General features: G+C 38.6%; 1 pseudogene; it reads left to right on the plus strand.

Moving 5' to 3' along the window:
* LOC118657953 overlaps positions 1 to 12,319 on the plus strand; it is a 59,199-nt pseudogene extending 46,880 nt beyond the window's left edge.
* The last annotated feature ends 1,682 nt before the right edge of the window (positions 12,320 to 14,001 follow it).

The following is a 14,001-nucleotide window of genomic DNA, read 5'->3' on the forward strand; positions in this document are numbered from 1 at the left end:
TTAAAAGAATCCCCAACATTCAGGCTAGCTCCTATAAATTTAACGCTTTAATAAATTTCATAGTTAGATTATTCACTATCTCAATCCAAAGAGAGGTCTACGTGTCAGGTAAAATAAATTTTTCTCAAGAGAAAATGAAGTCCCTCTGAAGCTGTCCTAACAATCTGTAGGAAGATAACGATCAATAACATGCACTTGCTATCTTTTCCAGGAGAAGAACAGGATGGTTTGCAAAGGATTTCTCATTTATTGTCCAGTATTCTCATTTACTGTACAGTATCACTGAAAATTCATCAAGCTAGCTCAACTGAAAATAAATAAATAAATTTCAAAATCCACCTACATTGTTCATTCTCTTTCCTATTGCATCTATCTTGGAGAAGAAAGACATTAAATTTATTGGGGTGACATTGGTCAACAATATCATATAGGTTTCAGATGTAGGCTTCTATGTTACAAGATCTGTATATTGCACTGTGTAGGGAAGTGCAAGTCAAAACTACAATGAGATACCATCTCACACCTGTTAGAGTAGCCTTTATCGACAAGACAAGCAATAATAAATGTTAGAAAGGTTGTGGAAAAAAAGGGAACCCTCACTCACTGCCAGTGGGACTATAGACTGGTACAACCACTATGGAAAGCAGTCTGGTAAGTCCTCAAAAAATTAAGAATAGAGCTACCATACAACCCAGCAATCTTGGGTATATACCCAAAAAACTCAAAATCATGCATGTGCAAAGATATATGCACCCTTATGTTCATTAAAATCATCTTTTTAAAGAAATAATAATCCTTCTGCAGCAAGCAATTCCCAATGATTATATTATACCATTTATTTGTAGTAGTGTAAAATTATTTATAACTTTTTTTTCCATAAGAAAACCATAAGATTGTACTCTGCACTAGTCAATTACAGACTGGGTATATACTCCACAGCTATTTCATTGTATTTATATATTGAAGTAGGTGAAGCTTAATTAGAAATATGCATCATATAAATGTTTCAACCAATTTAAATTAGTCACTGGATAGCTTTGAATCTAAGATGAGAGTAGGTTTTTAACAAAGAGGAAAAAATATTAATAATGTAACTCTTTGCCAGTAAGCTTGAATTTGAAATGCAGTAACTTCCTAAGTATAAATTATTTAACTAATTATTCAAATTTAGGAGTGGTTTAATTTTTTATATTTTCCAACTAGAAGTAGGCTGTAATAATAAACAAACTCAGTGGCCACAAAAACATACATATTTACAGGTACATGTTAATGGCTTCATGGCTAAAATTTAATATAATTTTATCTAATAAAATATTTGGGTTTATTTGCTATGACTTAAATTCTGTTAAAACACCAATTTAGTTTAATTTTGCAAGAGCCTTTTCCTTTCATCCCCATTAGTGGGTTATTATTAAATTAAAATATTTAAATTAACTTCAACATTTAAAAAATTGGCAAAAATTCTCAGTATGTAAATATAAAAATCAATAGTCAAGATATATCTGGAGACATAATTTCTTAATGAGAATTTGAGCAAAATATTATGTGCAAAGATGTATGCACCCTTACGTTCATTAAAATAACAAAAGCATTTACCTTGTTAACATCTGATAATCTCATATTTTACAGGTCTACATTTTAAGAAGATCTTTATAAATATTGGTATATAACTATTTTTTCTCCTTTTGTACTTCTTTACACTAAAATTCCTTTACTCGGCTATTTGATTTGAACATCTTAATTTAACATACAGAGTGAAGATTTTCTGACAAAACAACTTTTAAAATGTATTCTACTCTTCTGATTTGTGTCCTCCTTTCTTTGAAAATTGGTTAATTCTAATTAACTCAGTGGGTGGGATTCCATGTGGATGAACTAAAAATATAATTTTATTTCATGTTCCAAAAGAGATATAAAGCCATTAATTTGTGTGACATGTAAGCTAAACATTTTGCTATTTCCCACTAAATCTCAGACCAGCATTTCTCAGGCTAATATTTTATTCCAAAAAAAAAAAAAAAAAAAAAGAACAGACTTTGCCCTAGCCAGTTTTGCTCAATGGATAGAGCATCGGCCTGCGGACTGAAGGGTCCCAGGTTTGATTCTGGTCAAGGGCACATGCCTGGGTTGCGGGCTCCATCCCAAGTGGGGGGTGTGCAGGAGGCAGCCGATCAATGATTCTCTCTCATCATTGATGTTTCTAATTCTCTCTCCCTCTTCCTTCCTCTCTAAAATCAATAAAAAAAAAAAAAAGAACAGACTTTAATCATAGCTTCTTCACTATTGAATACTTCCTATTATTTAACATTATAAAAAACATCTCTAAAGATATCTAAATATTATAGATTTCAGCATTTACTAACTTCTATTTTGTCTTGGTTTATATATTAGAACTGGTAATATGTTATACTGCATGACTAACCCCATTAATTGGCAAAATGGTAGGGGAACCGCAAAATGACTTAGTATTTGCTCAATTATATTGTTTTGAATGAGTAACATACCAAATAATTTGGGTAAAAGAGCAATATCCAAAATTACACAGTGAATTCTGGGAATGAGACTCAGTGATGGAAGGTCTGCAGACATAACTGAAAGTCAGATGAGGACAAGTAGTAGAGTCTCTAGTCTCCAATTGATTAATAACTTAAAGGAGGATTTGAAAATTACATTTTCAAATTTATCTTTTGAGTTACTAGAACCAGGAAAAACAGTAGGATACTGCTTAATAATATATGGATAATATATAAATTAGAACTATTTATTTCATGAGGGTTTGTAAGACTTTCACATAGATCTTTCTAATAGTCAGTTATATATATATATATATATATATATATATATATATATATATATATATAAAGTTTTAAAAACTAGTTATAGTTAAAAAAACAGTTTATACAGTTGTATGATGATACTTCAATGTAAGTTCAATATTTTTCTAGAGATAACAATTAGGGGAAAAAGGAGAGGAAGAGTTAGGAACACATTGATAAGAATATTAAAGAGAAAAATAATCAGAACCAATGAAAAATATATTTATAAAGGTAGAAGACAAAATCTATTAGTGGCCATGATGATTAATTTTATGTGTTATCTTGACAAGACTCTGGTGATCCACTGATTTGTTAAACATCAGCCTACATGTTGCAGTGAAGGTATTTTTTAGATGTAATTAACATTTATAACCAGCAGGCTTTAAATAAAGCAGATTGCCTTCCGTAATATGTGTGGGATTCATGCAATCAGTTGTAAATCTTAAGAGTAAAGACTTCTGCTTCTTGAATCTCATAATAGATCTCAATGTATTGACAAGGATCTCTACATCTATCCCTATATCTATCACATTTTTTTTTAATCCTCACCTGAGGATATTTTTTTCATTGAGGGAGTGAAAGGGAAGGAGAGAGAGAAATACCAAGGATGTGAAAGAGACACATCGATTGGTTGGCTCCCTCACATGGCCCACTGGGGCTGGAGAACCTACAATGGAGGTATGTTCCCTTGACTGGGAAGCAAACCCTCCACCCTTGGGTCCACAGGCCAAAGCTCCAACCACTGAGCAAACGAGCCAGAGCTATCATCTATTGATCTATCAATATATTTATTGGTTATGTGCCCCCGGATAACCCTGAGTAAAACAGTGGTTAATGACATAGTTTCTTGGTTTGGTGACAAGGGTCTTAGCATAAGCAACTTTATTTTGGGTCTGATGTCTTGTTTTGTTTTTAATCAATGCGTGGAATGTTTTTATGGCATATTAACAGTTTAATAAAAATGTCTGTATGTTTGTATAGAAAATGGACTGGAAAGCTAAGTCCACAGATACTCAGAATATTTAGTTATCTCTATATTTTTTACTTTTCCTTTAGTGCTTAATTCATATTTTCTAAGATGTCTAGAATGTTAAAAAAAAGTTATTAATGAATAATTAAATATTGCTTGTGTGTATAGAAGAGGAATTTTAGAAGAATGTAGTGGTATAAAAAAGGCTAAATGGTTCTTTAATAAAGCTGATTAAAAATTTATAAAGAGAAAATAGAAGTATTACAGGTAGTTGGACAGACATGAGCAGAGCAAAGACGATGTGCCAGGTACAGAAACTCATGAGGGCAAAAAGCCCCAGATGCCTAGCAAGGGCAAACCTGGCAAAGCAAGAGCCTCACCGCCAGGGTAACCTATCCTCCCTGGCATATCGCTGGTCATGCAGTTTGGATCCTGTGTTTTCATAGCCCTCGTCATGCGGTTTAGACCTCCTGACCTTTTCCTCCCCGAAGATAACATCTAGGCCTCAATTGTATTTCAGCTCCAGGCCCAGAAGAGCAGCAAAACCAGACAAGTGCTGTGGTTGCCATGGCTGCCTCAGCACCAGCTATACTAACTGAGAACCCCCCTGCCTTGGCACCAATCAATCAGTGGAGAGCACGACACTTAAAGAGACACCTGGAAAGCTGATGAATATTCTATTGAGTATACTAATGAATATTCTATTGAATACCCGCTAAGACCTCCCCTGAGACTTCCACCTGCAAGAGAGATAAATCCACCCAGGATGAACCCCCAAGGCACACTCTCCCCATGGGAGCACTCCCTTGCCAATCCCTTCCCACCTTCTTCCCTCTAAGACTTAAGTGACCCTATAAGATTCGCAACCAGGGGAGCAAGGGGCAGCAGCTTGTCCCAGGCCAACGCCCTGTCTCCCAGGCCCCCCTTTCTCTGACTTCTCGGTAAGCCAAAGCAGCTCAGCCTAGGCCCATGGTCGGCAAACCACGGCTCGCGAGCCACATGCGGCTCTTTGGCCCCTTGAGTGTGGCTCTCCCACAAAATGCCAACTTCTGCGCATGGGCTACAAAGTTTCAATCGCACTGTAGTGCGTGCCCGCAGGTGGTATTTTGTGGAAGAGCCACACCGAAGGGGCCAAAGAGCCGCATGTGGCTCGCGAGCCGTGGTTTGCCGACCATGGGCCTAGGCTCTCCTGTTACCACTTTTATACCCTTCCTCATTTCACTGTCCTAAGTATATTTTCTTTGTAGCCAATAAATTTTTACTTACTTTGCTACACTTTGTCTCTTGACTGAAATATTTCCTTTAAGAAGACAAGAACTGAGGTCTCATTATATCCATGGTAACTGAATCATCAGATGAGGGTGGTGAAAAAAATGACTGTACATGCAGGTGAATTTGTAGATCTGTAGGGAGTTTCATATTTGTGGTTTTCCTTTTCTCTGTGTATTATGAAGTGACTATTTAAAGAGCATGGAGACATTTTAGGCCATAAAGACTGATTCAAAATTCTCTTCTTCCTAGTGACTATAGAGAAACAACCTGGTGGGAAAAGGGCACAAGATAAGAGGTAATATTTATTTATTTTTTAAAATATATTCTATTGATTTTTTTTACAGAGAGGAAGGGAGAGAGGTAGAGAGTTAGAAACATTGATGAGAGAGAAACATCGATCAGCTGCCTCCTGCACACTCCCTACTGGATATGTGCCCACAACCAAGGTACATGCCCTTGACCGGAATCGAACCTGGGACCTTTCAGTCCGCAGTCTGACACTCTATCCACTGAGCCAAACCGGTTACAGCAAGAGGTAATATTTAGTTGGCCTACTTGAACACTAAAAATTACATGGTAGTAAAGTGTGGAAATATAGGGAAAAAGTTATAAAATTTTAAATTCTTTAAGAAGGTCATGAACAGTGGCATTTGACATGACCTATTCAGTAGGAGAAGAGTTCGATAAATAGAGACAAGGTCTTTCAAGAAGAACATTGTAATGACAAAAATGACATGACCTAAAGGAGGGAAGTTAGAAGGAATGTTCAGGGGAATCATGAAATAATGAGTTTGACTGAAGTAGCAGCATAAAAGAAGATAAGAACATTTTATAATCAGTACTAGCTACCTGTATTTTTTACTGCATTTTTTTTTTTGTCCTGTGTTTACCCTGTACCTCTGAATATTGCAAGGAAAAACAAAAATATTTCAATTACACAGCACAGTAAAAAGTGGATACACAAACAAGCCAATGAGATCTACAAGTTAATCCCCAAATCTCTTTCAATCATGCACTAAACAGTATTTAACTGTATGTAATCTTACATAATTTTTTAAAAGTATACTTTATTGACTTTCTACAGAGAGGAGGGGAGAGGGATAGAGAGTTAGAAACATCGATTAGAGAAAAACGTCGATCAGCTGCCTCCTGCACACTCCCTACTGGGGATGTGCCCGCAACCAAGGTACATGTCCTTGACTGGAATTGAACCTGGGACCCTTGAGTCTGCAGGCTGACGCTCTATCCACTGAGCCAAACTGGTTAGGGCCATAATTTTAAACACAATAATAATTCTTACTTCATCAATACTACTGTTAAAACACAAAAGAATAAAATATAGGCAGTGTTAAGCAAGAGAAATGCATTTAGAGTAAAAAATGTCTTTCCATTTAATATTACAACAATGTTTTATAAAATCCAGGCCTAACTAATAACAGATTAAATCATTGCATGCGAGTTATATAATTTGAGCTTGTTTTACTTAATGTAAAATGGATGGAATAGTGAAAGTAAAAAGCCATATGTTTTTATAATATTCATTTTCTCAGAATTGTTAAATAATATTATCTCTTCATGCTACTATTCACTAAGACTGCTCTCAGGGTGATTTTCCAATTTAATTTGATACTGAAATATATAAACATGTAAGAGACAGTGAAAATAGCTTTGTTCTTATTTCTTGGAGCTGGTTTTATTCTATTTCTAATGCAAAACATTTCTGATCTATGCCCTTGAAATATCCACAGAAACATCATTAGTGTCAAAGCTATCCCTTCTTTCTTTATAATTTATCTTTCCCAACATTATTTTTAATTATTTTTAATTTAGGTCAAGGATAAAGACAGTTCTACATAACCAATGCAAATTTTGGAGTTAAAGAAATGAGACAGCATATTTGTAAATGTATTTTAATAAGATGTACTTAGAACTCAATATATTTAGTCATAAGTTTAAGTATCACAAAGGCAACAGTATAAGAAGTGTAAGTTAAACAATGATTCTTCTTTTATTTCTCTTATCTTTTCTACCTAATGTATTTCAGTAAATTACTTATTCTTATAAAATGTTAGATCAACACAAATATGCTGATACCTGCTCTTTTGAATTAAGTATATATTTGAAATACTGACATATAAAATGCTTATTTTTCCTGTCATTCTTTATTTTTTAATCTGAGTTAAGTAGTATCTGAAAGTAAATGATTCCACTTTTGTCTTCAGGGACTTTATAATGCTTTATATGTCTGTGGAAGTCAGTGACAGTTTTAAATCTGCTGCACTTGTATAAAATCAGTTTATTTTTTCATGGGTTGTAAATTATTAATAAGAAATAATTAAATACTGACAGAATTTATCAATTTGAATTACCAAAATAAGTTAGATTTTATTTGTAAGTGTTCAATTAATTTGATAGTAGCCATAACAAAAATACAATTTTGAGTTTTGTCTGTAGATCGAGTATAAGACTGAACTACAGACAGAAATACGTTTTGGGACCTCAACTGTGCAAAGGGCCCTGCTAATATTAGAAGTTCTCAGGCTCAGGAAAAGTAGAATGTGAATTCTGTTTTTTGTTTTATTTGTGTGATTTGTTTGTTGATAGCAGAGAAACTATATTTCTGAAGACACTTATGAAATCCAGTGATGAGTTCTTTCTAAAGGACAGAAAGTTTCTTCTAATATCAGGATGTTTAATCAGCAATGAGAGGGTCCTAATCTAAGTTCAAGAAAATGGTGGGGAGAAACAGAGAAAAGAAAATTTTCCAGGTTCTGGTAAATTCACCCTGGCCAATTTGGGTCATTGGACAGAGTGTAGGCCTGCAGACTAATGAGTCCCAGGTTCAATTCCTGTCAAGGGCACCCTGGTGGGGGCACCAGCAGGAGGCAACCAATCGATGTGTTTCTCTCAAATCTACGTTTCTCTGTGTCTTTCCCTCTCTCTCCCACTCTCCCTAAAAATCAATGGAAAAATATCCTTGGATGAGGATTAACTAAAAAAACACACAAATCACCCATTCAAGATTACATTAGCCTTTTAGGTTGATTAAATACATTAAAATAATGATGCCCCAAGGGCTTTCAATATGTGTCTTTGACTTTTGATCTTTATATTATGATGAAAGCTAATCTCATGGAACATGAATGTAAAGAGATAAATAATTATAATTCTTAATCAGGGTACCCCTGGGTGAAAATGGGGAAGCAACAACATACATCAATGACAGGTCAACTGTCGCTCAAGTATCATAACTTAAGTGGAAACTTTCCAGATTTCTCCCAGCTAAAAAATTCACTCCTCTGTTTGGGCAGTCATGTTTATCACAGTCCAAGTGTACAAATATGTTTCAGCCTTTATTCCCTTCATTTTTCTATCCTGGTTTTATCTATCTATCAATCTGTCTGTCTGTCTACTTATTTGTGCCATTCTTAGCAGTCTTTTACGTTATGATGGCCTGACTTATTTAGAGATGTGTCAAGCTTCTAAACTAAATTGGGCAAAAGCTAAATGTTTTCATCACCTAGTGTCTAACATAAAATTAATATAATATTGAGTATAGTTTAAAATCACTTCAAAAAGATCATTCAATAGGTAATGCTCACATTTTAGCAAAAATTTTAAAATAAGATATATTTAATATCAACCTGATAGACTTAAGAGTATCAGGGGTCAAGTATGTCAGGTGTCACTGTGATATTTCTACAAGAAATATGTTTTTGAGAAACATGTCCCTGTAAGCTAGTGAGTGAAATAATCAGATCTCATGAGAACTGACTGCTGGCAGATTCAATATTTGAGCTATAGTTTCATACCATTATTCTGGAGTGGAAATGGAAATCAGATAAAGAAAGGAAGCTTTTATTCTTTACTTTTGATTGTAATGTACTATTTGCATTTTATCATGAGTGTGCTTTTATAATAAGTTGAACTAAACTTCTTAAAAATATTTATAGATATAGGAATTTTAAGAATGGAAGGCTGAATAGGAGTTCAATGATATTCTCTTTGTATATCTAATGAAACAGTTTTTAAATAACCTTAATCAAATAATATATTGTCTAATGTTAATAAACAATCAGTTAAATGAAAAGAAACTAATCCCTAAATTATTCAAAAACAAAATCATAACAATGTTTTCTACACTAAATATAATAAAATATTTAGGGAAAAAATAAAAACATATCAATTTCCAAAATAGAATATCTCTAAAAATACAAAAAGGATTAAATTATAGTTAAAATGTCATTGATTTTAAAATTTAAAAGATCATATCCTATATAATAAAAGGCTAATATGCAAATAGACCAAATGGCAGAACTGAACCAGTTGCTATGATGTGTGCTGACCACCAGGGGGTGCGCACAGACCATGGCGGGTGTTGGCAGCAGGCAGCAGAGCATGGAACATGGCGGGCATCAGCTGCGGCAGGATGGCGGAGCAAGTGAGCAGGGGTGCCAGACCAAGGTGGGGTGCCAGTCACTGTTATCGGGGTGAGCCTCTGGTAGTTACTGAAAATTCTTTGCTCCTGTGCACTGTGGTCTTGGCTGGTGCTCACACCTGCTGCTGGCGCTGGCCCCACTTGCACCCACTGCCAGAGCCTGGCACCAGTCCCAATTGCTTCGCGCCATCAGCGGGTGCAAGCAGTGGCTGCCGCCCGATCGCCCCTGAGTGCTTCTCCACCTTCCCCTGCTCCTAAGGGGCAATCAGGGCAGCAGCTCCCACTCACACCCACTAACAAGACTGGCCCTGCTCACACCTACTGCTGGCACCGGCCCCAATTGCTCTAGGCTGTCCTGCGGGATTCGAGCCTAAACCAGCAGTCGGACATCCCTCTCACAATCTGGGACTGCTTGCTCCTAACTGGTCGCCTGCCTGTCTGCCTGATTGATGCCTAACTGCTCCCCTGCCAGCCTGATCGCTCACAACTGCCCTCCCCTGCTAGCCTGATTGTCCCCAACTGCCCTCCCCTGCTGGCCTGATCACCAGCCACCCTCCCCTCCTGGACTGATCGTCCACAACTGCCCTCCCCTGCCGCGACCCGCCTCCTCCACCGGGACCCGCCACCTCCATGTGAGGCAGCATAGACGCTGGGGCCAGCCTCCTCTGTGCTTGTGCAGAGCCACGGGACCCCGAGCGGCTGCCAGGCTCAGCCTCTGCTGTGCATGCGCCCATCTTGTGATGGCCATCTTGTGACAACGTGAGGGCTGACGCCACCTAGGCTATTATTAGTATAGATGCTTATATAAGTTCCAAGTGACTGGAAGCTTTTACTATTCAAGTGCCATTTCTATAAATAACTATACGAAGTGATATTTCTTTAGCGCTTACCTAGCACTGTGGCATCATTTTCAAGGAAGCTGTCCTTGCAATCCAATTGAAGCTGGAAGAGCAAACCCTCACCCAGTGCACACTACTGACCCAAACAAGAAGAGCTGTACCTGTACCTCCAACAGGAAGTGATCCTACTTTACAACCTCATCCAGAGGAGAAAACTATCCCTCCTCACCCAGCAACAGCTCAGCCAGTGGGAGACTGCAGGAGCTCAGCCAATGAAAAGTCACAATTCAGCCCATAACAATTATAACAGCTATTGTTATCTTCTGTTATGACTATCATTGTTGATAACATGGTTACTGTTTTCTTTAAAAAGAACATAGCGACTGCATGTTGCGCAGACTGGCCTGGCCTTGCCTTGCCCAAGCCCCCCCACCCCCCTCCCCCAGGGCTGTTCTGCAATCTCAGGCTGCTCCAGTCGCTGCTCAGGAGCACCAGCAGCAGCACTGACACCTTCCTTGTTTCATAGCTGTGGGGTCCCCGTGCAGCTGGCAGATGCCTCTGGCACTGAGGTCGCATTGGAGCCGGCCACCGGCCAGGTGATAACTACTTTCACATGCTCAGGGTAAAAGGAGGTAAATTAGGCTGTTCAAGATGCAAATGCTGCCTGCAAAACATGGAGTAAAAAATTTGGCTTGGGGTGTGGTGGAATCCGTTTGGAGGCTTCCAGGATCGTAAGGGAAGAATGAAATCACCAACGTGGGGACCATCAACAAGGGCGAGTCCATCTTCCAGACGGCGTGGACATTGGCCCCTCCTGGCAGTGCCTGGAGCACTAGGCAGGCTTGGCCAGCCAGCACATCCAGCTCCCAGGTGGGTCCTTCGGTTTCACCAGAGGAGAGCCCTGGAACTACCCGTTTCTGATCGCCTCTTAGAAGTTGGCCTCAGCTTTAGCTTATGCAAAAGCCATGGTCTTTAAACTGTCCCCTTTCACACCTGCCTCTGTGCTATCACTGGCTGAGATGCACAGTGAGACTGGGGTGCCTCTGGCTTCTTCAACGTGGTGCAAGGAGGGGCCTCCACGGGCCAGTTTTGTGTCAACCTTGGGACGTGGCCAAGGTCTCCTTCACCGGAAGTGTGCTCACAGGCATGGAGATCATGGAGATGTCAGCAAAAGCAATCAAACCTGTCACCTTGGAACTCTTAGGCAACTCTCCACGGATCATCTTCTCAGACTGCGGCCTGAAGAGCGCCGTAAGGGGGCGCTGTTGTCCAACTTCCTCACATGAGGCTATGTTTGCTGAAATGGCACAAGGGTATTTGTGCAAAAGGAAATTCTTGATAAATTCACAGACCCAAAGTTCAAAAATTGGAGATCCACTTCTGGAAGGTCTCAGGATGGGCCTCCTCATCAACCGACCACACCTGGAGCGAGTCTTTGGGTTTGTTAAACTGGCAAAGGAGCAGGGGGCTGTGTTGTGTGTGTGAGACCTATACTGACCTGAAGATCCCCAATTAAAGGATGCATATTACAGGAGACCTTACGTATTGACTGACTGCAGAGAGGACAGGACCTGTGTGAAAGAAGAGATCTTCGGGCTAGTTATGTCCCTTCTCTTACTTGATATGGAAGCTGAGGTTCTGGAAAGAGCCAACAACACCCTTTTTAATCGCTGGTGTCTTCACCAGGGACACCCCGGGTGCTCACAGAGTGGTGGCCGAGATCCAGCCTGGAAGGGGCTTATCAACAATGATAACGTCAGCCCAGTGGAGTTGCCCTGCAGTGGGTATAAGAAGTCAGGATTTGGCAGAGAGAATGGTCGTATGACAACTGAGTGTGATTCACAACTAAACACTGTGTGTGGAGATGAGTGTTGTGGAATCTGCTTTTTTTAAAGTGGGTCCTGATCCCTGTGGACAGCTGAAGACTCCTGAGACCGGCAAGGCAGTGCACTGCATACCGTTGAGTCTGGATTCCGTTGTGTGAAGTCCGAGTTTAGATCACCATCACTCTCCATCTTTCAGTCATCTCTTCCCAATTGAAAGGATGAAGTACTTTTAGATTCTAATCAAGAAAGTTGTGATTTTTTGCAAAGCGAAGTACTGTGCAATCCTAAACAGCCAGTAACACTTCTGAAGGCTGGGGACCAGGATTATGACTCATGCCCAGATTGGAACCCCTGGCTGAATTCTTTCTTTAGTTTATTTAGAAGAACTTGTTCCTTTTAGGTTCCTGGTGGATGCATGACAGATGATTTCAGCTCACTGACATGTGATAAGCTCTGGCCCCTTGTCATTCCCCTGAAAAGCTGACAATCAGGGCAGGGAGGTAATTAGATACTGGACAGGTCAGTCCATGTGAACAGCGACTGGCCAGAGGAAGCATTTTGTTTCTACCCAGCAGAGGATACAGTCCTCCATTTTGAACTCCAGCTTGCTCTCTGTGGCACAACAGTTCCTGTTAAATGTACAATTTATTTGCATGTCACTGCTATATATACTAGAATTAATAAGTCACACTGTTAATCCGCAAAGAAAAGAAAACAATAGTGCACTATCTATACTGAATGTCTTCAGGGTTCTACAAGTCAATAAATATTTGGGTATAAAGGTTTTGAGCTGTTCTACCATAACAGATTCAGGACTGTGCAGCATAAATAAGCAGCATATTTCAAATATATTACTGTCAGTCATTATATTAAGGATATTCCTGTTTCAAATGGAGGCAGTGCGTTCTTCCCAAAAGAATTTGAATATAAAATCTAAGTTTTTGCCCTAACTGGTTTGGCTCAGTTAATAGAGCGTCGGCCTGCGGACTAAAAAGTCCCAGGTTCAATTCTGGTCAGGGGCATGTACCTTGGTTGCGGGCACATCCCCAGTAGAAGGTGTGCAGGAGGCAGCTGATCGATGTTTCTCTCTCACTGATGTTTCTAACTCTCTATCCCTCTCCCGCCCTCTCTGTAAAAAGTCAATAAAATATATTTTTTAAAAAAGATCTAAGTTTTTCAGCAGAAAGTTATTACCAGCATAGGTTCTGCTTAATAGGAACTTTCTCATTATGAAACATTATTCCTCCTACATTGCTTCTCCTAGTCTTGAATGAGGCCTGTTTGTAAGATTTAGATTGTGCAGTTATACAAATGTGAAAAATTGAATAATTTTGGATAAAGTTATTAAACAGATTTCTGTTTTCTTTGCCCGTTCATTACTTGCTTTCAGTTTCATTACTTCCCCCACTTCTCAAGCTCTATTTTCTGTAGACATTAAAATAAAGCAAAATTGTCACCTCTTTATTTTTATTATAGTAGTATAACTACACAAGCATTCACCTGGGGAAAATACCATTTGGTCACGTTCAGAAAAAGTTTCCATAAATATATGAGGATGATCCATCCCACTGTTATTATTCCTAAATTTGTTTTCAGAGGGAGTCTAAATTAAGATAGGGCTACCTTGGGAATTAAGGTAGGGCTACCTTGAAACAACACCAAAATATGAGCAATAATAATTTTTCAAGAAACAATTCCACCACAATATTACAGTTCCAAATATTCACTATATATTTAGTAATGGAAAATTTAGTTCTATAGGCCAAACCAGTATGCACTTCTAACAAGCTAACTGAATGCTTACAATGTGCAAAACACTGTTTCATATGTATTAAGTCAT

The sequence above is a fragment of the Myotis myotis genome, unplaced genomic scaffold, assembly GCF_014108235.1.
Source record: "Myotis myotis isolate mMyoMyo1 unplaced genomic scaffold, mMyoMyo1.p scaffold_m19_p_6, whole genome shotgun sequence".
NCBI classification, from domain to species: Eukaryota; Metazoa; Chordata; class Mammalia; order Chiroptera; family Vespertilionidae; genus Myotis; species Myotis myotis.